This window comes from Rattus rattus, chromosome 2 (genome assembly GCF_011064425.1).
Source record: "Rattus rattus isolate New Zealand chromosome 2, Rrattus_CSIRO_v1, whole genome shotgun sequence".
Lineage (NCBI taxonomy): Eukaryota > Metazoa > Chordata > Mammalia > Rodentia > Muridae > Rattus > Rattus rattus.
In genome coordinates this window covers 33,278,944-33,304,875 of record NC_046155.1, presented here as the reverse complement: position 1 = coordinate 33,304,875, position 25,932 = coordinate 33,278,944, and positions in this window count along the sequence as shown.

Genomic DNA, 25,932 nt, shown 5'->3' with positions numbered 1-25,932 from the left:
ACTGATCTAGACCTTATAGGTAAAGCAAATGACACATTAAATATTTTAGAGATTATATATATTTTAGAGATTATAGTAGGGTAAACTCAAAACATCTACACAGAAAAGTTTAATCACTCCAAATGGTAGGCCCTTTAAAATAGTTATGCCAGAAGAGCTAGTAACACTCAGAGTACAGAAAGAACTTCTCAGGATGATGGCAGCTAGAAAAAGATGGGACAAATTTCTGAGTGGTACTGGGCTCTGAAGGATGCCAAGTATTGAGAAGGAAGATGAAGGTGGACCACATTAGAGAGGCCACACCTTAACAAATGAGAAAAGAACTATTGTTGCTGTCCCTGTCTCACTGAAAATGATGCTCTATTTTGAGTGTACCCAATAGTATGGAATTTTAACATACAGTAGCCTTTTTATGCGTCTGATACATGTGTCCACATCTTTAGAATAGATGTGCTAGCACCTAGTTGGAGAATTATGATGAGTGACCAATAAAAACAGTTTGAGATCCATTTGGCTAACATAAGTCAAATCTAGCCCAAAACTGCTGGCTTTTATACCTATTTCATGATGCATACTCTAATAGTCATGGAGTAAAGATTCTGTGTGAGGGGCTCTAGAGGTAGTTCAGTGGCTAAGTGAACATGCTCTTCCTTCAGAGCACCTAAATTGGATTCCCAGCACTCATAGTGGGAAGTTTGCAACTACCTATAACTCCAGCTGAGGATTATCTGACATCATGGACTTCTCTAGACACCACCCTCATATCTTCCTCTTTCTCTCCCTCTCCCTCTCCCTCCCCACTTCCCCTTTCCCTCTCCCTCTCCCTCTCCCTCCCCGCTTCCCCTTTCCCTTTCCCTCTCCCTCTCTCTTTCAGTTTCTCTCTCTCCCTCTTCTTCTCCCTTCCTCCTCCCCTTTTCGACCTTTGAATGTGGGGTTGGGGCTAGGAGGGCATTGTTCTCATGGGGCCCATTTGGCCCCACACTCAACAAGATAGAATCTTGCTGCACAATTGTCACATACCCTTGTCTTGCTACCTCACAAGTCAAAGCTGGCTTCAAGACTGCCTGGCCTTCTGTTGGAGGTCTGCCTGAGAGTTCCAAAGGTTGATTTAATGGACTCATCTAGATATTGAAGGGTGACTAAATAGTGAGCCAGTTCGGGAGAGAGATTTCACAACGCTTTCTGAGAAGGATTAGACATTCTAAGAAAATGTCCCTCCTGAGCCTGAGTTAAGTCCCAGATGGCCTACTAAAAGTTTCAGTCTATCAATGGAAATCCAGAGACTGTATAGCCTTTTCCTTCTAATATACCTCTACCAGATAAAGCCCTTTGTTTTGGTTTGAATGTCCTTGCATTCATATAGCAGAAGATCTACTAGGCTTGTGGTACTCCAGGATGCTACACAGGCTCTGTTGAGCAGTTTTGGCTGAAGATGGTTTTCTTTAATAATTAGCAGCAGCATCTTCATTGTTCCTGCCCCCGCTGGTATTTTTCTCACTGGGGTGGATCAATGCTACAGATAATGAGCTACACTTAGTATAATTTTGTTAGACAAAAAGTCCCCGAACTCTGCAAAGCGACCATTCTATCTTCATGCTTTGTGGATGTAGAAACTGGCATGTATTGTTGACCATGACACCTAAACATTGACAGAAATGGGGAGGGCTACTTAGAATCCAAATCCCCCCAAGACTGTACCACCAAATGCTATTTCCAGGCATTTTATCGGAAAAACTCTTAAGCTTCAGAGGAAACCTGTGGATTTTAGCTAGACCTGATCTTTTTCCTAAAACATGCAGTTGTGCTTTAAAACGTGAACAGCAGAAGGAAGCTGTATTTATATCCTGTTCCCCTTACCAGATCATTTAGAAAGATTATGCTACATAAATTTTGCCAAGTATGACTTAGTGGACTCCTTCCAAAAGCCACTGATGGTGTGGAAGAAGGAAGGAGAAGGAAGGAAAGAAAATGTCTTAAATCTGAACAATTATTATTGTGAATTTTAGTGGTAAGCCACAAAGCTTCCCAGTTCTGAGGAAACCAGCATGCTGGAGGAGCCAAGATTGTAGAATACCTCCCACCTTGAACATGAGAACAATGAAACATTGATAGTTTGCTAGCGGCCCTGGAGTGGCTGCAGTACAGCACTTGTTAGATATCCACTAGGGTTTGACTCAAACCTGTGCTTCCTGTGTTTGCAGGGTGTGTTGCCCATTCTGTTATGAATGTTGCTTTTGAGTTGTGGAGTAGGTGGCCCTGCCTGGGAGGCAGAGGTGCTTGTCCCCTCATCTGGATCCTATTCTCAGCTCAGCAGTAAAATTGTACTTGACCTTGGGCACTTACAAACCTCGGTTCTGCCTTATCTATAAATAATCTTCATGATTCCTTCAGTTTCTAAAGTTACCACACATTTGGTTTATGTTGTTTTTTTTTTAAATATACTCCTCCTGATATTATATTACGACTTCTGGATACAGACTTCATAGTACATGTAAGAGAAAATATATATTATCAAATACAAATAAATATGTAATATATATTATCAATGAAAGAAACAAAAGCAAGTATATGTATACGTCAGGAAAGCCTAAGAAGCTCAGCTGTTTATCTCAGCCCTGTGGGAACAGTCTGAAACACCCTAGCTGTCATGCTCAGTGTTGGACGAACCACCGTGCACTGTTTGTCTCTCACTGGGCTGAAACAGAAAAGAGGCCTCCAACAGCAAGACAACTAGGACTCCCTTCCCAAATATTAAGAATTATGCTGAGAACATGTTTTATCAAAGAGTCTAATTAGTGATATCACACAGAGTAAATCATCCATACCTTAATCCCCTGAATTGACTAGAACTTACGTCACTTGGGCCAACTTTTACTAGAGGTGGATTGCTGTTCAGTTTCAAACAAACAAAAACAATCAGTGAAGACTTGTCGCATGGTACAATAGAGTGACTTGATATGTTTTGTGTTCTATTTGTTTTCTACAAAATAGCAACAGTTATTAGGAGGGGATTTTGGAATCTAAATGTAAATAACATGTTGGCTATTTGTTCCAGTGTTTTCTCTATAGAGAAGGTGAAGGGAGAAAGGCTTAACTTTCAGTTAAGAAATTTTATTTCTATAAATTGCCTAGAAAACATCAGACGTACCGATTCTGTTTTACGTGCCAGCATCGTGCTGAACATTTCAGAGCTTATTTATACATTTGCAGCATCCGAGTGCAATCTCCATCCACTGAGCACTGGACCATACCTGCTCTGTGTCACCGTGGTGCTATTATAAGCATTGTTCCAATGCCTTTGAAGATATGTGATAATTTTATGTGTGCCTCTTGCCACTGATAGGTAAAATCATTGAAGATAGAAGATATTTTGCTTATTTTTTTTCTTATTTTTCTTTTTTTTTCTTTTTTCTTTTTTTCCGGAGCTGGGGACCGAACCCAGGGCCTTGCGCTTGCTAGGCAAGCTCTCTACCACTGAGCTAAATCCCCAACCCTATTTTGCTTATTTTTATGTTTATCATTATTTCCCCCACAAGAACTTCCCATGGTGCTTAGTAGATAGCAGCACTCAATATGTCCTGGTTAGCTTTTTATCAACTGGACTAAGCAAGAGTTAGCTGGAAAGACTGAATCTCAAATAAGAAAATGCCATCAAAATGTTTGGCTGGAGATAAGTTTGTAGGGCATTTTCTTCATTAATTTAATTGATGTAAGAGCATTTGGGGATAGAGCCAATAATGGGCAGGTTGTCCTGGGTGCTATAAGAAAAGAGACTGAGCAAGTCAGGAAGAGCAAACCAGAAAGCAGTGTCCTCCTGTGGCTTCTGCTTGAGTTCCTGCCTCCATGTTCCTACTCTGACTTCCCTTAGTGATTGTGATCAGAGAGTTGTAAACTGTAATAAAAATCCTTCTTCCAAAGTTCCTGTTGGTCATGGTGTCTTATCACAGCAATAGAAACCCTAACTAAGACAATAAGTATCTATTAAACTGCAATAAAATGACTATTTATATAGATGATATCATTCAAGTACAAGAAGTATGTGCAGCCCTGGGTAAATTTTAGAGTGAAGCACAGAGTGTCTCTGTTCCTTGGTTCTCGGCCACTCCTGCACACCCTACTTTCATTCCCACACTTTTAAACAGACACTCCTTGCTTCTTTGTTCATGAGGGAGAAAAATCTGGTAAACCTACCCATACTGAGATGTAATCGACTTTATTATGTTTCCCCTGAGTGACCTAATCTCCTCTGTTTATTTGAGTTCTGGGTGATTCCTGGTTGGGTTTTATAACTTTCATTAAGGAGTTAGTTGACCTTGGGGGAAGTTTGCAGGTTAATCATATACCTGACCTCTCTTCATTCTAACCATTGAAAACAAACACAAAGGGTCATGGGACTGTTACAGCATTCTTAATGGATCCTCAATAGACTGCTAAAGAATAATATCGCTGCCGAAATGCAATGTGAGAACATAGCTTTAGAGTTGGAACTTTCTATTACTTCTCCAGATATACTAAAAAAAAACTACCCACAAAAAACACCAGATCTACAAAATCAACTCAGTATGTATTTCTTCCAACCACGCCACCCAAATTTCACAGAAAAGGGTCAACAAAGATTTCTGCTGTAGTTTGGATAGTTAATATCTCCCAAAAGCTCTTATTTTAAAGGCTTGCTCCCCAGTGTAGAACTATTAGTAGATGAGGCCTAAGGAAAAGCCTTTAGGTTATTGACAGCATGTTCTGCAGGAAATTTTAGGAACCAAACTCCTTCCCATTCTTCATTTTGATTCCTGACTATAGGGTAACATTTTGCTTTGCCACAAATGCTTTGACATTTCTGTGTGACTCTGCCACCAAAGATTCAATGGCAGTAGTCAGCCTTAGGGGCTCATGGGGCTTTACTGTATCATTTAGAGGAAGCAGTTCCTGCTCAGAAACCAAGATTTCTAAGTCACAGACCCTAGAATTATGGGGACAACTTGGGAGGGATAAAGGTGGGATTTCTCACACATCTAACCCTTGGTTCTCATGATTACATACTCATTTAGAATATAGACTAACCTGGGATACAGCACCCTTTCCTGACAGAAAAGCCCCATGGAAATCATACCACAATTATACTATCCATGGACTGATTTGTCATGTAGCCAGGCAACTCTTAGAGCATGTAAAAATCAAACTAACATTAGTAAGCCTTGTTTATTCAAGGCCTATGAGGTGGAGGGAAGTATACTGGGTATGGTGCATAACCACAGATCCTAATTTTAAACCCCAACAATGAGGCAGTTACTTGGAAAACTCATTTCATCTATACAGATGAGGAATTTGAGTCTCCAGAGTTTTTTCTTTGCTGGTGTCACACATAGTGAAATTCATTATTTACACCTGCCCTGAGAATTTGGACTCTTTCAGCCCTATCACCAGGCTACCAGTTACAAAATGTTATACTCAGGAAACTGAGGAAAAGCTTGATTCTGCACCAGCTATGATCTGTCTTTTACAGTAGGAAGTAAGCCCATGTCTGTGTATTGATCCCAGTTCTATCCTCCCATTTTTGGTTAGGGAACCTGCCTATGCTTGGCCCCCAGTTCTAGTTCACCATTTGAGATTGGGAAACGTTCCCATACTTGGCTCCAGCTTCAGTTCACCTTTGAAGTTAAGGAGTATACCCCGTACTTCAGTTCCAACATCGGGTCTCCTTTTGAGGTTTGAGAACACACTGAGACTTCAGCTCCCACCCCAGGTCATCGTCACAGGTCAGGGAGTCTGCAGAGAATCTGGCCTCACTGGTCTCCCCTCAAGCCTTGACCCTCTTCACACTCTTCCTTATTGTTAATACCCAAGGTCAACATAACAGACCTCCATGGTCCTTATCTGTTCCGGCCCCTTTTTCTCTTGCTTTTTTTCTATATCTATTGTCTTCCTTATACTTCTCCCTAAGAACACTCAATCCTAATTACAGGTTTCTATTACTCAACCTCCAGAGAGAGGAGACTGTTCTATACGATTTGAGTGCATATCTTTACCAGTCTCTTTTCAGTCTACCTTTAAGCAAAACTCTCACATCTTGACCCCCACCCATTTTCTCTACTACCATTCCTCCTTCTAGTGTATCCCTCTTTTCTGTTTCCTATCTAGCCACCTAATAGTGGTCACCAATCCTGCTATGACTTTTTTCCTCTTTATGTTTCCCATTTGTGTCCTTAATAACTAAGATACTAGTACACAATACTACTGTTGTCCTTTTATTCTTCAAAACAATTGATATTTAAGGAATAACACCAACGCTATGGCAAATGCCAAGTTTGCCTGTAGCAAACCTAAGTTATATAATGTAGAAACTTATACTGGAGAACCTGATATTAGGGTCTAAACTAAGTGTTGGAGGTGGTTATTGGTGTGAGCAAACATGAAAGTAATTGCTGATAGCATGCATGGTAAAAATAAAAGGGGAGCATAAAAACATAGAAAAATTAAAAGGAGAGTGCAGAGTCATGTGAAATGCAGAACAGGCTGTGAAAAGAAAGCCCCAGAATCAAAAGAAAAGGAATGGCTCATGGGAGAATAAAAAGAAAAAGAGTGCTGTAAGACAGTGAGAGGCTGGGATAAGAAAAACCTCGGAAGTAACAAAGTCCAAAAGAAGAGAGTAAAGAACGCAGCCATAGAACTACAGTGTAAGGAAAACTAGGTCAGGAATTCTAATTGTTTCAGATTGAGACGAAAGGAATGCAGAGGGACTGGAGCAATAGAATCTTTTCTCAATTCCAACAAGGTTGTAAGTATTAAACTTTTATTCAGGTGAATATCCAATTTCTAAACCTGAATTAAAGAGAAACTAATTTCACTTTCAGAGTCAAGTTCTGACATGTTAAACAACAAGATTCTACATTCTATGTATAAACAAATACTAGCTCCCTTTCAATTTACATGTTATTTTTTCTGACAACCCATGAGGATGATCCCTCTAGAAAAAAGCTTCTCAACAGGATCTCTAGTCCAAGGAAATGTTCCCATCTCCTGTCATTACGCAAGCTTGTTACTGCTGCCAGAGCTTTCGGGAAGGTGTCACCACCAAGTATATCAACCTTTCTGCCTCTTCTGCGAGAGGTCGTTTCTTTCCTTGCACACATGAAGCTTTGAGTTGGCCGAGGAGGTAAACGAATGCATCACTGCTAGGAGCTGTCCTCCAATGAAGTCCCATTAAGATATCCTCTCTTAATGTGCACAGAATAAGCTTCCTAACATTAGAAAGTAGTCATTACATCTTTGGCCCAGTGTAGATGAGTGTTTGATATTCTAATGCTTCAGAAGTGAATTTCTCAGGAAATATGCCCCCCAATGCAGCAAAATTAGAAGGGAAAATTAGCTCTGTGTGTGTGTGTGTGTGTGTGTGTGTGTGTGTGTGTGTGTGTGTGTGTGTACACATACAATCTTAGGGCCAATGGAAAAAACACTGAAATAAACTATTTTTAAAAACTAATTTTCTTTCTATTGTCACAAGTCAGGATTCCATAAAGGGTGCTGTTTATGCAAATTTACCTCTTAAAGAATTGTCATTCTTATTGTAGACCAATGAATTCCTATTCAGAAATTATCCTACCTCATCCCACTGAACTAAAGTTGTATTTTTTTGAAACACCTCCCTGAAGCATCCCAGGAGACTGAGATGAAACTAATTAGGTCTAGTCGCAGTCCAGATATCACGATATGCACTAACTTTCCTAAAGTGACTGTAATTGTTCTTTTGTTGGTAATATGATATAGGAGCAGACAAAGGGGAAGAATTTGTGTTGTGTAATGTGATGGGGTTTTTTCCTCTAGCTTGGCAAATATAAGAAAGTATATAGTATATTGCTACCAGAAGATACCTAATAACTTAGAAGGGATACAAACATTGGTGAGAAATAATAATAGTTACAGAGACAAGGTACAAAAGGAAATTATCATCCCACCTAAACATGATATAGCCAGTGAGTCAGCCATGCTGTGCATTTATAATTACTCCACAGACCCCATTTTCTCATATTGAAGTCAAAGTTAGGCTCTTCTTTCTTTGTGCCTGAACATCCTGAATGATACATTATTATACTTGTCTCATAATCTTGCCTGAGCATAGCTAACTAAATGAAGTCATGGATGCCTCCATGCTTAGATTAGAATACTACCCGTCATGGGTTATCTCTTCCATCCTAAGTCCAGACCTCAAGTCACTTAATGACTGCATCTAAAGCATTGCCCTAGGTAATACTTAAACTTTGAATTGCCCGACAAATATTTGAGAGAAGAAAATGTTGACTCCTCTCCAGTAAGTACATGTGTTTAATTGCCATATACATACTAGTATCCGTGTAGAATAAAATTAAAGATGAAAAAGACAGTCTTCACCTTCATGAAAGTTGTAAGCCAGCAAGAGTGTCATGTAAACAGCAACATAACAAACAGTTAATGGAGGGAACAGTGATGGGATAGAGAGCCTTGAGGGAAGACTGGATTAATTCTTACAGGATGCAATGGAGATTTTAGGCATTTCATGAAATTTCTTCCATGATGGTTTATCTTGTCAGCTTGACTGGATTAGAATCACCTAGGATAATGAGGCACACCTCCCAGTGTGTTAATGAGAGCATTTCACAGATCTCACCATGTAGGCCAGGCTGTCATGGAACTCAGAGATCCACCAAGTGCTGGATACACCATCAAACTGCTAATTGCTTTTTAAACCACTAATTTCATGATACTTTTGTTTAGCCAGAAGTTGACCCTAATTGTACATATAAATTTTTCTTAAAATCTTTTTTGTTTAAATAGGTCTAAAAACTATCTTAACTCACAAAAATACTTTTATCATCCATAAGTCATGGGGATAGAAAATCTTTTTTGTTGGTGTCAGAATCTAAAACTGCTCTGAGGAAACCCAAAGTGCATTACTAGGCTTTGTAGTACTTGGTGATCTCCCCTGGAACTGTGGAGCCTGTATTTCAGCAGTAACTAGGAGCTTAAGTAAAATGACAGCAGTGGCACCAAGACCCTTGGCCCTGTGTTGCTCCTGGATTTACCAGCAAGCAGCCTGTCAGATCCATTGACAGGAGCCATGGCAACACAACTACCTATTCTTTTATGTTTGAAAGACTTTGAAGTTGGGCGTTGTTTCTTTCATGTTAAAATGGCTTTGATATATGAGAAAGTGGAAACAAAATAAGCTACAGCAAGGAGAAAAACTACCTTGTTGACAGAGTATATGTTGGATTGACCTATGTTTATCAGTATTAGCTCACTAATGAGAATACAGTCTCCTGGTGATCGAACGGCAAGTTGTTGTAACTTACAAAAAAAAATGACTATGTGTATCACTGCACCCAGTGATGTACACAAAAGGAGACTTGGGGCTGGGCTTCAGACTGGGTAGAAACTGAGGGACCTGAAACCAACCATGGAAGAAAGAAAACCCTACTCTCCGTTGGCCTCCATTCACCCATCCTACTTTAGTGAATATCACATATATCCTTTTCATTCCCACACCAACAGTCTAAGATTAGTGGTAAGATTCCTATACCAATTAGTCTAAGTCTAACAAGGGTTAAACACACTGGGCTAATCTATGATTACCTGCCAGCCCCATAGTGTTCTAGGGAGGAGACAAAGGTGGGATCTGTCCATGACTGCTTCTGAGCTAAGAAGCACTCTTACTGTCAGGTCCAAAGGAAACTCGAATTTCTCAAGCCCCAAAAGGCAGTCCAATATCCAGAAATGAGCTCAACCAAACCTATAGGAGGAATTCTGATGGTTAGATAAAGGCCACCATTCCTCAGGAACCTCTGAAGCTGGTTACCCTATGCCAAAAGGAGTCAGTCCCCTACTTCTAGCAGAAAGGTCACATGGCTACCTGTGGTGGCTATTAGCATATCAAAGCTCATGGGGACCTCCAGGTTCCCTCAGTATCAAAAGTTACACCTATGGATGTTATGCTATGCTAGCATCTTAGCCTTCTTACCTCCTCTCCTACTCTAAACTCTCTCCCACTCACGGACTTCCCTCCCCACAGCTACTCCCTCTCCTCATAACCCTGCTGTTTTCACTATGTTCTGTCTAAGCTCTGCTCCTGCTGCTCTTGCTGTCTTTTCTCTGCTCTCTATGTCTACTGTTCTCCTCTCTCTCACAGGTAGCCCTGGCCATGTTCAGTCTACTTTCTGTCTCTGTTCTGAACTCTTTCAGATGCCTCTAGCTGTTATCTCTCCCTTATCTACATTAAAAACCTTCCCCCTAACCACATCAAGGAACGGTCATGTCAGGAGTTTATATGCTCACCACAATTACCTTCTGCTATCAGCAATAAACAAATCCTCATGGGGTGGTATTTGAATGACAGAACAGATGTTAGGCTCCAGAAAATTGACAAATGGCCCATAAATAAACTATAAGGTCATCATTAATAAGTAGCACACATTTCTGTTTAAAATTACTTAATAAGGAGCTGGAGAGATGGTTCAGCAAGTAAGACTCCATAGAGGAGACCATATTCACTTCTCATCACCCACGTCGGGTGGCTCACCACCATCTGAATCTCCAGGGGATCTGATGCCCTCCTCTGGCCTTCATATGCACAAACATGTACATAGATGCACATAGTCGTTCCAGAAGGCCTTCTCATACATCTTGTTGCTGAGACTGGACCAGAGGAGAATCTGTAACCACTGGGAATGTTATTTTTATGGTTGAATTGAACTTAATTACACCTTCGCTCAATTCCGGAAAGCCAGGAGCAACTTTGCCTTTTATAACCTCATATGGAGGGTAATGGGATGCTGTAATAGATACAAGTTTTATTAGAAAGTAGGATGTAGGAATAATTGGAAAGTCTTCCAACAGTATCCATGACAGTCCGGATCTAGAAATCCTTTGCAGAAAACTTTTCAAATGGGTTTCTGAGTTGTGCTTCCTTATAAAATACAAACATTAGGAACAATAATTATTGTAATTCTTATTATAAAATAAGTGTTTGGCTTTTAAATAAATTATCTTCAGCTATAAATTTAGCTTAGCTTGGTGCGTTTCTGTTTTGAGCTTTAAAATCAATCTTTTATTGATATTTTTCTGCATCAAAATGCTAAGGTAAAGTCGGAGAGGCAGGCAGGCAAGCCATCACAGCCTCCCTCGTGTAGACTGATGCTTCTTCAGGCTAGTCACGGAGGACAGCTAACAGCACTCCCACCCAAAGATCCGTGTTATAAAGGAGAACACTTCATATCTTACTGAAAGCAAGTGTTTCCTCAGACAGGACCTAATGTTCAATTCTTGCTCTTGTTTGTGAAGTTGTGCAGTGCTGTAAATTATATATTAGCCTCAAAACTGCTGTCAGCACCCCCTCTGTTATTTGTGTCCTCGTCATAAATCATGCCTTTCAAGGATATACACATCCCCATCAGCATTTTTGTCTTGACACAATAAATCTCAACCTTGTATAAATAATATATGGAAATGTAGATAGTATCCGCAAAGTGATTTTTTATTAGTCTCTTAATGTTAATGAAGTGTGACCTTTAGTTGGATGAGTTCTTTATAAAATCTAGAAACGGATTCCCAGGTATCCTGAATTCTTCTCTTTAGGCCTGTTTTGGGGAATCCATGACAGAAATCTAAGGGACAAAGACCAACTTGAACTCCAAAGAATAGTTAGAGTTGTTTTCCTCAACTCTTTTAGAGTTGTTTGTGTTTAGGGGTTTATGGATACATATAACACATTGTAGCCTGCAAGGTTTCTCACTAGCAAACTGAAATGAAATGAGAGATGCTTGGGTCAATTAATAAGTATAGTTGGGAGTGTTTTGTCAAATTTGACTAAAATAAAAGTTACTAAAAAAAACTATAAATTTGATAATATGGTACAAGGCAGAGAGCTGTAATTCTTATTTTAATTCAGAGGTGTCCTGGAGACCCATCTGATCCAAAGTTAGATCAGAAGAATTTGTAGGACAGGAAACAAGAAGCCACAGAATGAGTTCAGTACGGGCAGAGTGGGGTGACACCTGACACACGCATAGCCTCCTCCACAAGTCTCTGGTAGCATCACACTTAAGTCAATGAAGGCAGAAAGATACTTCGTTAAAATCCAGGTAGCCCACACCACCAGCCAGGAGCTGCCCCATCTGATCACTGATGAACTGAGGGCTTCCGCTTTACCTTCTCACCATAGCTTTACTTCTGTCCTTTCACTGTGCTCCATCTTCCTTAACTATGATGAGGGTCATGACCCTGCCCCAGGATCTTCTCATCCTTCTCTCCTGGATCCTCCTTGTTTCTTTTCCTCATCCTCAATGCCACCAGGTTAGTGTCACATCTGGGGCCTTTCAAATAGGTTGCTTATTAAGACCCTCTGTTTATAGATACCACTTTGTGAATATATCACATAGTCACTTACTAAAAATTGTATGATATGGTCATAGCAATAACAAAATAACTTTATTATAACAGTTGTTATGGTATGGTAGACTGTGGATTAGACTATTAACTACTTTATCTTGTTTAATACTCTGAAAGAGGTTCTATGAAGGTGTTAATATGGTGGCCTGTCCCTAAAGTCCTAGAATTGTAAGGTGGAATCAGGAGGATCCGGTGTTCAAATTCATCCTCTGCTATATAGCAAATCGAAAACCAGCTTGGGCTGCATAATACCCATAAAAAACAAGTGTTATTATTCTGAACTTTCCTTTCTATACTATAGCTAAGTCCCCTTTGTGATATGCAAGATATATAGATGATGTAGATATGTAGATAATACACAAACATATACATCAAAACAGGTATTATGTTGCTTTTTACATTGCCTAGAAAGTTTTAGTTTCAGTTTCTTAATTATTTCTTTGTCAAAATAATTTCTCTATTTTATGCCTTTGTTATACCCAAGATTTTTCTTAGGTTGTGGTGATTGTTTAAAGTATTCTATTAGTTATAACAATTCTGTTTTCTTACAGTTTGTTGATTTGCATTTATATTCTCCATGTTATTTTGTTTTACCCCCAAATGGCTCCTGTTCGGGCTCGCCCTGGGCATCGTTCACCTGATTCATCCTATTATAGCGTGCTCTGCTGTTTGCGTTTGGCTGTCTGATTTCCTCTGACCTGTGTCTTCATCTGGATTTTAATTTTCAAGAGTGATTCTAAATCTGCAGCTCCTAAACCAAAATAAATATTCCTTTATCACTGCTACATACATATTTTAAAATCATTCACCTTCTTCTATACTTTCAAGAGATTTTAGAAGGGCAGGGTCTGAAATTCCTCTATCTAGTCAACCATTTTGATCAAGTCTTTCCTTCCATTCTCCAGACTAGATACTATGAGTACTTGCCTAACATGTTCAGATCCCAGAACTGTGCATGTGAAGGTTCCTAATGTTATCCAAAAATAAGTGAATTCCTAAAGGAAACTTAAAGACTGTTTTATAGACCTGAGTTCTAGCTATTCTGACCCAGTCTTTGTTGCTTGAAGGCCTCACTGCATAAGACATGAAGAGGAACTCAAATTTCTTATCTGCCACCATTCTAAGTCTGTCTGTCATCTAAGCCTTGGTCTACTGTTATCTTTCATTTCTTTTTTCCTGTAATATGCACACATTCTTACTCTTTTCAGAGATTTCAAGTGGCAAACCTAGCTTGGTTTTGCTATAAATATATCCAGTAATACATCATTGTATCTTAGAGACACAACAGTGAACAAGCCTCTGAAAAAGTTTGAAAAAGATTCCCAAGATGGCCTCAGTGTTCAAAAAATTATACATCTCTGCTTTTAAGATAGCTGTTGTTGGAAATAAAAGAGAATAAAACAACTGTCCATGAGAAAATGTTGGCAAATGAAAACCTTGCCATCTAATTTAGGCAATACTAAATTGTAAAGCAACTCTATTGAGTTTCAGATTTCTGAAGACTTCAGTGTTAGAGACAAAATAGCAGACCTATGATAAGGCAGTTGTGCTGTGTTAGGCTGATCGGGATCCTGACTCTCTGAGTGGGAGAAGACAATGTCAGAAATTCCTCAATGGCATGGCTGAGGAGAGGGACTTAAAGAATCTGCGACCTCTCCTGAATAAAAGGAGCATGATCTAAAGCCTTAGTTACTCTTCTCCAGGCATTATTGTCAATAACTCCAGTAATGATACTCACTGAATAACTCACACAGCTTTCCAGGGCTGGAGTCTTCGTCTCCTGTACTACCTAATGTTTCTTGTTACATTAACACAAAGGAACGGAAGTACACGGTAGGAGCAGTGAAATTCCATTGTTTTTCAGTAACTGTAGGTAATTGGATAACTGGTTTTTTGCCCTTCTCAGAATATTTTAAAAGAAATGTTACCATGTCTCGATAATATGTGATAACACAAAATTATGATAACTAATGAGGGAAGGAAAGATACTGTTAAGGAAAGTGAGTAGGCAGCACACCTTTGAAAATGATAACATGATAAAATCAAAACTGAAACTTGAGTCGCCTTTTTAGAATGCCCACGTCTATGCCACATGGCCTCGCATGTCTAGTGATGCGTGGAACAACTAAACCACTGGGGGGTTTGTGCTATGTCCATCCATCAAATGGAGACCTTGGCCATTCAAATAGTGTGTCTTAGGATTCACCAATACCTTGGAGTGTTTCTCCTCTGCCTCCCAACTCAATGTAGTACATATTAATAGGAAAAAACCCTATAGGATATAAGAGTTTCTGGACTGCTTTGTTTTATTGATTGAATCTGACAGATTCTGGTATTTGCATTCCATTTAAAACAGTATGAATTGTAAACATTTATTTTACCCTACTCTTCCAGGCTCTTCAATTTACTACCTCTCCAAAAATTAGAGCTAAAATACATAATCATGGGTGGTCAGATTTGGAGCCTCATTGGTAATTTTAATATTTATTTTATTTTTAGTACATAGGGGTATTTTGCCTGCATGTATTTCTGTGTACCATGTGAGTATAGTATCCACGAAGGCCAGAAGAGGTTGTCAGAGCCCCTGGAACTGCAATTACAGTGGTTTGTGGTGGTGGGGATTGAACTTGAGTTGTTGGCAAGAGCAGTCACTGCACTCTAACCACTAAGCCATGTCTTCGTCCATCATGAATACTGTATTTGAAAACTTCAACTTTAGAAAATAACAAAGTCAAGGTTACAACCCACAAATTAACAAAGAGGGAATAATATAAGTCATAAAAACCAAAACCTAGTAAAACAAAATGAGGGAAACTGGAACAAAGTGTAGCTGTGGAATAGACCAAAAATAGTTATAGACCTAGCCACAGCCATCAAATGATGGAATTAAATGTAAACAAATAGCCCAATAGAAGAAGACATAATTATACTTCCAAAAGAAACATAGTTCAAATATAAAGATAAAACTTGATTAAAATAAAAGTAAGAAATTATCATACTACAACATAATCAAAATAAAGCCAGAGTGGCTGAAGTAGCAAATATTTCATAGATATAATACCAAAAATGCAGTCTGTAAAAGAATAGATGGGGGGATGAGCTGGTCTCGGGAAATGACTCCAGCTCCCTTGTCCTTCCTCGTGCTTTAAGACTGACCAGGTTGAATTCCAAGTCACTCAACATTTCTATTCTGGTAACTAAAATGTATGTATAGCCTAGTGATTTTTTTCTTCCTCCTCTTCTTGCTCTTTAGCAGCTAATAACTAATGTGTACTAAATTTAAGCCACAGATAGATTTTCTATATGTCAACTTAATTTTCATCAGCTTTCTAAATTAAACAGCTCAGTTCCCACCTTCCATCTGAGTAAACCGATCTTCTGTGAGTTTCAGGTTCCTTGCCCAGAACTGCACTGCTAGAAAGTGGTGGTGACTGGCTTCAGGACACATTCTTCAAGACAGACTGCGGACCTTGGGTGATTTACCCTATCTCACTCTGTTTATACATAAACAATTAATCCCAGGTTTTTAAAGGGAATCTTCTTTAAGCCAGTTCTAAAAAAATAAAAGAAAGAAAAGAAAAACTTAATGAATTAACTCTTTGATCACACCAAGATAGTCCTTAGTAAATTTTCATCTGTCCAGTCTTTCATGGCTAACATGCATGTTTGCACGTATTCCCAAAGGGGAAAATGCATGACTAACTAGCCTCTCCACCATGATGAGATATAAATTCTGCCTTAGACTTGAGTGACACGCTGACTTTCTGGACTCAGGCTACTGTCAATTAATGTAATTCCCAAAGTGACTATCCACTGCCCATAGTGTAACTTCTTTGTCCAGTAAGGTCTGACTTGCTATTTTTCAGATGCTATGTAAATAGTGTCTCACTTCAGGGAGCCTACCTTTGAATTCGGTACTCTTGGCGTTTGGCCCAGTTCTGTAATGGCCCTATACCCAGAGGCAGAGTAATGGATCTCTGGCAATCTGGCTGTCCTATTTACTTCTCTTTGACATGTGTTTACGTGTTTGTGATTGTCCTCTGAGAATGGCACAAAGCAGAAAAGATAACGTCCTTCCACCATTCTCTCTAAACATCTAAGCCACATGGACCACCTTCTAACCACTCTATCTAAACATCTAAGCCACATGGACCACCTTGTAAGTCTCCGTCAGGTTATTGTGCTGTGCACAGTTAGGCTGTTCAGAGGCCTGAGTGTGGTGCCTTTTGAGGAAATACATTTATACCAGTATTTTTTATTGCAAAAGATATTGAGGAAGACAAATGAATAAAAGTGGACGCCTTACCAACCAATTAACATGAAGGAAACAGACACTTTACAGAATTATCCAGAGAAATACAAATTCTATTTTCTTGCTAGTAATAGTCCTAGTTTCCTTCCTTGGAATGTAAATTCATTGTCACGTTAGCACACTATCCCAAGACATATAAATGAAGCATGGAGTTTGAGAAGCACAGGAAGGAAACGGATTTGCTTTGAGAGCTGCATACAATCCAGGGGTTAACCATAACACCATCTACCAGGGGTTAACCGTGACACCATCTACCAGGGGTTAACCATAACACCATCTACCAGGGGTTAACCGTGACACCATCTACCAGGGGTTAACCGTGACACCATCTACCAGGGGTTAACCGTGACACCATCTACCAGCGGTTAACCGTGACACCATCTACCAGGGGTTAACAGTGACACCATCTACCAGGGGTTAACCGTGACACCGTCTAGTCCTTCGAGATTTGCTTTATCTCTGATACTACCTCTCCCTGTGTTTTGGTGTATTCTAGCCATGGAACAATTCTGCTAACAAAAGTTAAGGTCCTTTTCTAACAATCTTCCAGGGGTTAAAAAAAGAAGTTCAAACCTCCTATGTGTCTAGCTACTTTTGCTATGTGCTGCCTATTTGACCTGTAATAAATGTTTATACAGGTTGGGATGCAGTTGCTTCACATGGGACATAAGGTTCTAATCTATGGGTCTCTGTGAGACCTCATGGAGTTACCATGATTTAGTATTAGATATTACCTTGAAATTAAGCTTTCAGATGTAATGATGAGAAGTTTCCAGTTATAGATCATCAAGTAATTCGGACTTTAAAAGACCATAAAGAGCCAGCCACCCCATCAGAGAAGTATAGATGCTTTTCTTCAGTACCACCTTGATCCCATTTCAACCTGGAGTAATTTTGGTGCCCCAACCGAGCAGCAGGAAGAGGGTCAATCTAGAGGACCCACAAGTGATTGTAGGTATAGTTAATGTATTAAATGATGGCAAAGATGGATTAGATATGCCCACCTTACCAGATATGACCGTGATAAAGACACAGCCAACCTGCATTTAACCCAGTCCCTTTAAGCTTCCTTTTTAAGTGGGGCTCGTGAGAGTGCCGGTCAGGAACATAAGCAGTATAGGTAATCAATACTTAGGTCCTATCTTATTAGACGCGTGAACGACACCTTTCTCTGCTGATAATTAATTCCAACAAACGTGTTATAAATTGAAAAACAGGAGCCTCTTTGCCTCCATCTTCTCTGGCTACTTATATTTTTCTGAGCTGTACCTCAGCTTTATTCCATATCATTCTGAAGCTCTCCCTAATCCCTGGCTCCCTGGCAGCACCATAATCCTATGTGATCCTATGTGATCATCCTACACGAAAGAAATCCATGCTGCATAGCAGTCAAAACCAGAGGCCAGTGTGACTGCACATCAGCCACTTGGTACCTGTAATGGTCTCAAAAGTGTTTTCTGATGCATTGGACTACGATAGTTGAGCTCATACACATAGAGTATCTTGAATAGTCCTATGCAGGAGTGCATCCTCTCGAATGCTGCCTAGATTAACTCACCACAGTGAAGGCTAGGAAAACATATTCATCTATGCTCTGGATTCAGCTGTTTGCTCAGGGGCTTTCATTTCCCGTGGAGAGAGGATAAAGTCCTGAGTGAATGTGTGCTGTTGACATAAACACAGCTGGGTCTAGGGCTCTAAGGCCTCTGACTTGTGAGAATGGCAAATCCACCATCATCACCCACTAGGCTCAAGAAATGACAGGAAATGTCAACTCCGGCTTTCTCCTCCAGGATATTTATAGCCCAAGCCCAGATTCCTTAACCTGCCCTTGTTCAACTGTGTATAAAACTTCCCTTATTATTCAACTGTGTAGAGTAAACTTACCTCCTCTGTTTGGTTTGCTCATGGCCCACCCTATCCCAGCTTTTTTCCGTATGTGCGTCTGTGTGTCCTTCCTTTGTTCATTCCCTCATTTCCCCAATCACTTCAGTCCTTAAAGCCATTCAGAGCTTACAGTTTCGTATTGTGAAGATTTTCACATGCGATTTCTTTTCTCTAAAGTAAAAGAAAGGGTGAGAGTAGTACTTTTAGACAACACACAGCCCCCATGGTTGGCAATTCAGTAATTTCTACTGCTATTGACAACGTCAGTGATGTCTGTTTACATGAGCCTGAAACAGGACTGTAGCAGCCTGACGGTAATTCTCATTTTTAACATAGCTCCGACTTTCCCCTATGATGTAATTCTTGTGTTCTTCTCTGTGTTCTGTGATAACTACTATCTTCTTGAGAACAGAGGAGCATAAGGAATGCATGAGCACATGAATTCAGTGATATTAAGTATATTTGTTTTCTAGTCTTCTGTTTAGAAATAAACATATGAATTAGTCTTGTAATACTCCATAATCATTTACACTTGGGGGGAGCGGTTCTGTCATGTATTCTTTTCTGGGACACCCTGCCTTTTCTACAGTGTCATCATTTCTGCTGTAGGTCACCATCCCCCCAACCCAAACACTCCCCTCTTCATTCTAACCATCCTTTCGTGTTAGAATGCATTATCTTCCTCTTTACTTACCTGAATGCTTAATAGACACACTTCAGAAATAATGTTTGGTTTATTTTCTATATCAGCTATCATCTGAAAGGCTTACATAACACTGTTCTGTGCCTTTAGTTACTAATTTACAAGAAATGTGCTCAACCAGGCTGTAAACTCCTTAACCACACTGTGCCTTACACTTTCACATCCAGCCTTAGACCTTGGAACAATAATCTGAAACCATGCTTGATGAAATGACTTGCTCCAAACCACCTTAGGCATACATCACATCAGAATAAAACTAAGTGCAGCACACTGGAAATGGTAACCTGCGGGCACACAGTTCACATGCTACAATACGGTGGGGCGAAGTGGGAGGTGCCAACGGAGTTTCACCTCTATTCATTCGTTCCTGTTCGATGTGTCCTTTGCTTTTAATGATTTGACACGTCTTGTTTTTAGTTTTTGCTTGATTCATGCTTTGGAGATAGGCAATTGACATAAGAGCACTTAACTCTTCATCCAATTGCACGCAGTAACAAAAATGCTACTGCAGGATTGTTTATTTCACAAAAAGAACTTCAAAACAAAGCAAGAGACAGCTACGGCAACCGGGCCATCTGTTCTGATGAAGTGTAGGGAAGGAGTGCACGGGGGTGAGGTGTTATGCGCAGCTCTCTCCCTCCTCTTTAAGCTTTTCAGGAATATAGTGCTAATGAGTGTGGTGTGGAAATCGCCCATATTTTTACAGTGCGCAGCAATATGCTTGAGGACTTTGATTATCAGTGTAGGCAAACCCAAAGCTGTCTAAAAGGTTATAACAGAACAGGACTCTGGAAGGCCATGAGGGTTCTGATTAAATTCTGGTGAATGAGTCTAGAACAGTCACAGGATGGTGAAGCTTGTTCCCTAGACCAAGATGGTCTTTGACTCTGGGCACCTCCTCCACTCCAGTGACTGAGAGCATCTGGTGTTGTGCATGTTCTTTAACCTGAATCCATGTATTAAAATCGTTTGCATCTACTCAATGTGTAAATAAGGCAGCTGAGTAATCTGCCAGCATCTCTGAGAAGCTTTCTTTACCTTATGAACAAGCAATTGCCTGTAACCATATATCCACAAGGGAGAAGTATGCCTGACTTGGATGGACATTTTAACAGCACAACATAAGGACAGTCAGGGCCACTGGAAGTCACCAGCTAGCACAGAGCCATCCCTTATGGCTGTTCCTACTTCAGTGAAGGTTGCCAGACTCCTTTTCCTATGTTCCGCTTCTCAGATAGTCACAGGCCACCAGCTTTTACAGAAGTACTTCTAAAACACACCTGCCCAATTCTAGACAACAGGTCTCCGAGCTTGTCCCCGCCTTATTTCATTTATTCCCGTGGTAGCATTCCAGATTGCCCCTGCTTTATCTCACCAGTCTTCCAGAGCATCGTGCAGAACTAATGTTGTGTAGTATGCATCCATCTCTGCTTCTCATTCACTCACTCACTCATTCATTCCTCTGTCAATGTATACAGATGTGCTCAGTTTGCTCTGTGCACTAAGAGACAAATTGAGAATGAAGGAACAAATGGACAAACAGATACCTCATACCAGAATATAGTAAGTTGTGCAGGAAAATAGAAGAAGATGAAGGAGAGGGACAGATGAGGTGATAAAACAAGTTTTTGCATGCCAGATGAGAAAGGTAAGACACAAAGGTGACAAATTGAATGGGCCTCATGTCATATACCTAGTAAGTGGCTGAACCAGAGTCAGAACCCAGATGCTTACCTCAAGATCCCATGCTCTTCAACACTATACCAAGTTGTGTTCTTAACCTATGTCATTCCATACTGAAGAGCATTCTCATGGGAGGGCCCACACTTGCTCTCAGCATCACCACAGTTACTGTAAGAGTTTAAGCTATATCAGACCCCAAGACACCCAGGAGGATGTGTCATACCAATGTGTAGTCCTAGCAATTGAAAACAAACAAGGCTTAGCTGATAAAAACCAAGATGGCCAGAATAGTTGGCTTAGTTTTTAAAAAGTCAATCAGCAAGATTTGTAAGCATTTACCTAAAATCTCTGTGGAAATTTTTCCATATAACTCAAATCTGTTGTAAGCATTGTTAATTTCAGGAGTCTCTTAAATCCATAAGCTCATTATCACTCTTTGTTCAGTAAAGTATTTTCTTTAAATAAAAAAAATTTCGATAAAGGCAGTATTCCTTTAGATGTGGCAAATCCTTAGAAACGTACTGTAGTAAGGTCAGTCTGATGTCTATTTCTATAAAAAATTAGTTTCTAAAGAAATATTAAGAACATTGACTCTGTTATGGTGTCTATTAATAATATCCCAGAGATGAAATGAATAGCATGGCTTATGATATAAGAGATGTGAAATGCTGACGGGCCGTGCATGTGTCAGTGAATGTGTAGCATATCTGCAGAGAAGGCAAGCGAATGCAGCTTGGGATCATGAGCAACGCTACTAGAGAAAGTAGAAATTAGATTCCATGGAAACGGATTTAGAAAGAGAGAATAACAGAATATCTTGCCATCAAAGAGGATATACAGTGATTTTAGATCTATTACCAAGGCCTTTGCAGTACTCGTAAAAATCTCATAATAAAAAACAACTGGAACACTTTCAAACAAGAGTTCAGAAAACTGCTCGGAGAATTAGTCACAATTAAGAGACAGCTAACTCTGAAGAAACGTAAATAGAAAACCATCATAATCTCTAGGTCTCTAGAAGAAATAACAGCCCAACGGGCAATGTTCACTGATGGAAAGTTGGGCTATTAAAAAAAAATCCATTTTTCACTCCTTGAAAGAAAGGAAAGTCCAAATGTAGTTTTAAGTAATTTGCTATGTGCAATAGCTTGGTTTTGAGATAATAACTACCAGGATAAAATCTTTGTGGAAATGGATTTTCTTCAAGGCTCCTAGTATATAGCCTCCATTCTTCTGTATAATATAGTATTTAAAAACTATCCAAAATAAAACATTGAGAAGAAAATGTTAACTACAGAATGAAGCATAAGAAAACAGGACACTCTCCTTTCATAGGAAGGCTGTGCTAAATATTCTGTGAAGCAGTCATTTAAAATTTAAGTGATCCTTTCAAAACAGAGCACATATTAATAAAAAGAAAGGACTTTTCTCTTTAAAGGAGTAAGCCTTATCAAGAGTCAGCTACTTATGAATGTAGATGGTAGAAATTTTGGTTTGAGAAAGATTTTTGTAAAATCCTGTCATTGAGGAGCCGGGTCATAAGCACATCAGAGAGGAATTATAAACTAGAATGGCCTTTATGAGTGGCAACAAGGAGCTTTTTAAAAGAAAAGGAGTAGAAATAAAGAATATACTATGAAGATGAATTTCAGAAACACAGATAAGGACATTCCAGCAAGCCAACTGGTTGGAATAGAACATTGTGTCTTGGCTACCTAAAGCCTTCTATGCTGGGCTATGAAATTGATTCTTTTTTTTCTTGCATACAATAAAACAGCTATCAAAGGGTTTTGAGTGATCAATGCATAAATGACAAAGGGATATTGGGTACAATTAATCCAGCAGTGGAATACAATACGTATTTGAAAGTTGATGGTTGAAGAAAGATGATCTAGTTAAGGAACCAATTATGGAGTCCAGATATGTGGAGAAAGACTAAAGAGATGGCAGTGATCTGGCATGTAAGACACTTTGTGAAGACATGGGTGGGCCCATTCTATTTGGGTTGCTGGTAAGGACTTCATCTAATTACAAGAGGCCAATCAAACACAAGTAACTTTTCAGAACCAGTTATATTCCTATTTCAAATGGTAATAGTGATTAATGCTGCTCTAATAGATTGAGTGGTGCTCCTTGGCCAAAATGTTCACATATTAATCACTGAAACCCATAAACATGCCATCATTTGGAACACTGGTCTTTGCAGAGAAAGAACATTCAGGTGGGCTCTACAAGTTTCCTCTCCCCATTGTAGGGCATTTCATCATCTAAGGTCCTTCCCTTTGAGGACTGAGAGTCCCTCACCTCCCAGGTCTTTGGTACATTCTGGAGGGTCCCCCCTCTTCCCATCTCTCCCCCCACTGAGTGCATATTTCCATTAACTCTGCTGCCCCTCAGAACTTCTCGCCTGTCCCCATACCTCCAATACCTGATCAGTTCCCCTTTTCCCCTCCCCCTTCCCTAAAGAAATTTGAATATTCAATTGTTTTTTAATGTTTTGTTTTGTTTCATTTTGACATACTGATGATGTATCTTTCTCTTTTGTTAATTGTTTTATTTATTTACATCCCAAATGTTGCCCTCTTTCCCAGTCCCCCCTCCAAGAGTTCTTTCAAAATGCTGAAGTATAAGAATGGACTGTCTTGGAGGGGATTAAAGAAAGCATGCTCTCAGTCTTGTTTTCGTTTGTTTTCCTCATCTCTTTCCTCCCACGAGGAAGTCAGAGAGACTTCTGTATGGACACGAGAACGCTTACCTCACAGGAGACCTCTAACAGCCAGTGGAGTTTCTTCTGGCAGTGTCTGTGTGAATATCTCTGTAACCCAGGTTTTGCATTATGTTCCTAAGCCAGAGTCAGGCCTAGGGCTAGAGATTTTGCAAGAGTTAAGAGACATCCTGGCAGTAGTATTTCTGTGACAAAGGGCACTGTCCTTAGATGTCCCTTGTCTGTGCCTGAGGAGAACCTCCAAGCCTCCCTTGGGCCACATCGAAGGTACTGTAACCTTGGTAAGCAAATGTCAGGCTTAGGCTACTGAGACTCTGAGCCTTACTAACTCTCATTCTTCCTCATGGTTGCAATAGAAGTTGTCGATGAGGAAGGAGTAAAATCATTTTAAAATTGCTTTGAAGGGATGTTTGTAATATGCTCAAGAACACAGTTCTTTCTACAAAGACTCTAGCCTCTGATCTCACAGGTTTACCTTATTTTATTATTCTTGGGGCTCTCTATGACATTTGAAAAGACTTCTTATACCAGGCACATAAATATTATGTGTAACTTACATTCTACATTGTAAATATTCAGTATTAAGAGATGGAACTGTTGAACATTCCAGTCTCTTGATCCATTTGTACAATGTTCTGAGAACTCTACTGACACAGGAGGCAGAGGGTGCATATTTGATCTCTGTCAAACAGTGCCTTTTAGACACTCATTCAAGAGATACCTTTTGTCCGTTTATATAAACCTTTGATGACATAAACCACCAACAAATGAATAGACAAAACTGAAGAAACCACCTTTAATTTTAAAAACATCACAGCACGATGTGGCCTTAAGTACAATATGACATAAGTTAATAATGCACACCTGCCAAATGACCCAGCACGTGCACATGCTCCTGAGGATTCATTGTGCTAGAGTGAGCGAGGCTGTGTGAGGATCCCACACATCACGCACTAGCTGCTTGACCTGTGTAACGTCAGGGTACGTCTGAGCTTTTACTTCCTCAGCTATAAACTAGAATTTATTAGCTCTGCTTATCAGAGCTCTTGTAAGAAGCAAGTGCAATAACAGGAAAAAGCATTCACCACCTACAGGTTTGCAATTTTTAAAAGAAAGTTTAGTTGATTCTTCAGCTTTCGAAATCAGGTCCAAGCATGGTTGTGCAATGTTCATCAAAGAATGTCTATCTGTGAGGCAGGATTTCATCATTTATATTCTGGATTTACTGAATGTTTAGTAACCTTGTCATAATTTAAACTGAATATTTTGTGTTGTTATAAATCCCACGGGACTCCATTTCAGACATTATCTCCCTGAGAGCAGTCATATAACTTTATAGTGACTCAGAACAATCAACATGACCACAAAGGTGCAGTATTGGTATTTGCTTTCTGATGAGAACACTTTAGTTGGTTATTGAGAGAACCTGAGCTTGGTCAACAGCACCCACACAGTGGGTTGTATCCGTCTGTAACTCCAGTTCTTGGGGTCTGACATTCTCTTCTGTCTTCTGCAGTCACAAGGCATGTGCATACATGCATACAGGAAAACGCAAATGTATAATAAAATAATAAAATATTTTTAAAAAACAGAATGTCTCTGTGGTATAGAAAATTATGAAACATGATCAACCAAAAACTCGAATCATCAAAGTCCCATAAGAAATGTCCTGATAGTAGCTGAAGTTTGCAATTTCATCAAGTCAACATGAAGGATACTATAATGAACTGACTTTGTCATCATCTTATGGGCAGAATATTAAGATCTTGTCCTTGTCTTACTAACATGTGTTGGAAGGGCTGCGGCTCCTATTTCAGGAGCTGACCTTTACTGTTTTAATCAGCACTGTCAGTACTTTGGCCTTTTGAGGAAACATGCTGTATTTCACATCAGTGCAGCACTTTCTAATGTGTCTGTGAAACAAAGTGGACTCTTTACAGCTGTCCTATGCAAAGTATTGCTGATGAAAATTCCTCATAAATGTATATTTCTACCAGTTATAAAAGAACCTCTTTGTTAGTCAAAGGCCTTTAAATCTAAACTCCACCTTACACCTGACATTTGATACCAAGATTCTATCATTGTTGGAAGCGTATAAAAGGACACAGTAATTAAAAGCTTTGAGAACGATCTTCTCATGCCCGTTGCAAATCCATCACACTAAATGCCAATACTGTAGTTTTGACCCTTCTAATTAAGAACATC